Below are 4,031 nucleotides of genomic sequence, written 5' to 3'. Positions count from 1 at the left end.
CACAGTGAGTTTATAACCCCATTCGGCAGCTGCTTTTTTATTTGTTCCCTCCCAGTTCTTGTAAGGCCGAAAAAATATTCCACATTCTTGCGCATGAAAAATGAGATTTGGCTAAACAAAATTTACACAAAAAGTGAATTTTTATCTTATATGGTGTTTGACTTGGATTAAGATGAAATGCATACAAATGTTAACTTTGCATTTATATATGGCTTGGAAAAATAATATTTCTCATCTTATATTTACAAAATATTTTACATTAAAACTTTAAACATAAAAAGGTTTGCAATGTTTCTTGTGTAAGATTGTTCTTGTCAAAATAGTGAAGTTCACAATTTCATCTCAAAAACAAACATATTTCACCCGACATTTTCAGGTGACTCATCTCTTGGATTTCATGCAAAATATTTCGCTTATTTTTCGGCTACCCAAACACCAAAGAGTAACAAAGGGGGAACCTTGGCGGAAAATCTTTGGTCAACTAAGAGAATTGTTTGAATGCCTCTCTCAACACTAATGGGTTACTAGCAAGAAATGGAACAATCAAAAGGTCTCTAGCAAATTTAGGTTTTTTTTTTTGTTCAGATAGCAAATTTAGTTTTTATTTGTTCTGTTAGAGCATCTTCAATACAATCCGAAACAATCAAAGCTGGTCTCTGCGTTGAGAACCTAATGAATCCAAAACTACCTACCTGGACCAGAAAGAAAGATCAATTTTCTCCCAGAAAACGAAAGTTGCATCAATCTATATAGAGCTTCAAACAACTCAACTGCACAAATAAATTGGTCTCTTGTACATATTACAATATCATTCGTGTACGGTCCTCCTGTGCTTCACATTTTTAATATGCTTACCGAATTTGTCTAAGCAGGGCAGATCTAATTCTACTAATTTCCAACAGTACAAGTGTCCGAACAATGATACGGTAACGGTGTTCCAAAACAAACGCCTGCATAAACAGATCCTCAGCCTGAACAGATATTGGGCGACATTTCTTAAATAGTATTTCACATCACAACCTGCAATAAGACGAGGTCTACATAAGAAACGGATATTCACTTTTCTCTAGATCAAGCTGTCCACAGTCCACTACATTGACAAAGCACAGAATTCTAATGGCATGATAAATAAACTCTTCAAATTTCAAGCTAAGTCTAAGCTTCAAGACAATGCCGGGATACATTGATTTACTAACAAGCAGCACTATTATGAAGACAAGTAAAATTATGTTCGGAGTGACCAATCAAAAGCCCAGAGTTCCATATGGACTCTGTCAGATAATGGCCTCCCCCTCATTCTTTCCATCTCAGCAGAAGACGTGAATGCCTGTTGAGGTACCATCATAGATACGTCACGTCTCATTCTATCTGATGCATTACCTCTCATCTTATTATTATGATAAACATCAGCAGATAATTGGCCAATCCACATTCTGCATACTGTAGGAATCTACTCGCCAGAACTAACTTAAAGGCAGAGAAGAAATAGCTATATCAGTCAAATATATGATTTAACTTAATCTCTCTAAGCATATTAAAGACTCTCCAGCAGTACCTGCAGTTTCTCAAGAGGGAAACTTGTTGAGGAATACAGGTGAGATACAATTAAGGCTCCTGTGAAAAGAGTGAATGAAATAGAACAAGTCTTTAACAAAAGAGGCTGAGGAAGACCAAGAAAAATTGGTGGGAGTCTGTTAGGTGTAACGAGATATAACTTACAAGGGCCTAATATATGAACGACGAGATTGAGTTCATGTAGGCGACCCTGCATATGTTTTTTTTTTTATTGTTACAGGGAAACTTGTTGAAGCCTTTCAGCCACTAAGCAATAGGACATACCGATAATGGCCGACAGAATGATTTCTGGAATTTGAATTCTCTGACTTACCATCTGCATTAGGGTTCTGCTTCTCTCCCACCATAGGGTTTATTAAGTTTAAATCAACATACTCAATGAATTGGATCCAACATACTCCCCCAGGAGAAAAGATATCTATAAGCAAGATTATTCAAGCTAGTGTTTCCTCTTTTTTATGGAAGAAAGATTACGCTAAAGCTGGAACAAAGGTTCTTTGTGATTATGTCAGAGCAAGCGCCTATCAAATCCTTCAAAAATTGGGTTTGGTGAGAGATATTGAAGGGAGGTAAAACATATGAGATTGAGTGACTAACATGTTAGAGAATGTCGATCTAGGCCTCAAGGCTACATCATACAGAGTGTATCATAACTCGAGAGAAGAGATTACAAGGAAACCTTGTATCTATAACACTCAAATATATTCTCAAAAAATGTAACTTATAGGTAAACCAATGGGGTTTATGTAGCACTACAAATAGAGTGTTCTCTTATTCCCATCCAATGCGGGATTTATTGAAATATAGTACTCCAAAGGTTCTGAAGTGTTGTTTTTATCCAATGTTGGATCCTTGGAAGTAACCCCCTATGCTACTACATAATAGAGGAAATATGGATTGTATGTGCCATTAGTTCTCTAAGATGGCTCACTTTGTGCCTAGGACCAAGACAAATGATACTTCGCATATTGTTGAACTATACTTTAGAGAGGTGGTACGCCTTCATGGCATCCCAAAGATCATTACTTCAGAATGAGATAAATTTCCAAGTCATTTCTGACAAATGATCTAGAGGAAGGTAGGAAATCAATTGCAATTTAGTTCACTGTATGTCACCCTCAAACTGATAGTCAGACTAAGGTTGTGAATAGGAGGAGCATGGAAAATCTCTTGCACAACTATTGGAAAGCATATTCGACAATGCAATGTGGTACTACCCCAAGCAAAGTTTGCTTACAGCAATTCAATTAACCAAGCCATTGGATGATGCCCATGTGAAGTTGTGTATGGAAGACAACCTTTTAGTCCTCTAAATCTCGTACCACTACCAACTCCACACCAATTTAGTGCTAATGTTGAAAAATGCTCTGAGGAGATCAATAAGCTTCATGAAAGTGCAAGAGTCGAGAGAAAATTCTCTGACAAACAGCAAGATACCAAAAGCAAACAAACAAGCACAAGAGGCCTCAAAGGTTTGAAAAAGAATACTTCTCCTTTGAGGAAGGAACGGTCCTACCAGTTCCCACTCAACTTTCTCGTCTGGAGGGTGGACCTTTTCGAATCTTGGAATATATCAATTATAATTCTTACAAAATTGCCTTCCTGGAGATCATGGCGCCTCTGTTACCTGTGAAGTTGTTGCTCTCTCCCCATATTATGAAAATGAATGGAAGAAGATAATCAAGACTCAATGGCGAGTCTTCTCCAACCAATGGCCAATGACATAGTAGAGGCACTATTGAATAAAAACAACACTTCACTCCCTTTGAAGCACTATATTTATGTGAAACCCACATTGGAAGGGAGCAAGACAACTCTCCATTGAAGTGCCATACAAATACAAGGTTTCCTTGTGAGCTCTCCTCTCTAGTTGAGGATTCCAAGTGTGAGTATTACATAGCTTTGAGGTGACCTCTTAAGGAGGTGATCTGGTCAATATTAATTGTAGCGAGGTTATTAATCTTGCCCACATCAATATGTTTTAAGATGTCTCTATGTCACTGAGTAAAATTGACTACCCTTCATGTTGGAAAATTCATCAATTTTTTTCAAATGAAATTCCAGCAAAGATCTATCTAGATTTGATTTGGATGTCACTTCACTGTACAAATAGAAAGGGCAAGCCTTGGTAGCAACGATAAGGTTATTCTTTTGGGATTGGGAGATCAAGCGTGAGTTGTGGAAACAACTTTTTTTACAAATTAAGCTATGTACAGAAATGATCATTTCCCCAATCCTTGCAAAATGGGGAGCCTTTTGTACTGGGGGTGCCCCCCTTTTACCCTTGCATAAATAGAGATTTCTTAAGATACATGGTTGAGCGCAATAAGATTCTATTGACACAAGGGTAAAAGGGGTTATTGTTAGGTGCATCTAACTCAAGTGGATGGAATTTGAAGATCGGTCAAGGAGAAATAAATGTAAATATTGAGTCATGTTGCAGGATTTTGATGAGA

At 37.3% G+C, this 4,031-nt stretch overlaps 1 protein-coding gene across 1 annotated transcript in view; it reads right to left on the bottom strand.

The window, feature by feature from the left end:
- Positions 1-735: 735 nt before the first annotated feature.
- The window catches only part of LOC127801641 (uncharacterized), a 48,172-nt gene continuing 44,876 nt past the window's right edge, over positions 736-4,031 (bottom strand). Inside the window, exon 13 of the mRNA XM_052336939.1 lies at positions 736-1,020. The gene's annotated coding sequence lies outside the window, so the exon portion shown is untranslated. The remainder of the gene's footprint in view (positions 1,021-4,031) is intronic.

Source organism: Diospyros lotus, chromosome 5 (genome assembly GCF_014633365.1).
Source record: "Diospyros lotus cultivar Yz01 chromosome 5, ASM1463336v1, whole genome shotgun sequence".
In the NCBI taxonomy this organism is placed as follows: Eukaryota; Viridiplantae; Streptophyta; class Magnoliopsida; order Ericales; family Ebenaceae; genus Diospyros; species Diospyros lotus.
Note: the sequence above shows the minus strand (reverse complement) of the source record. Positions and strands in the feature narration are given on the sequence as shown.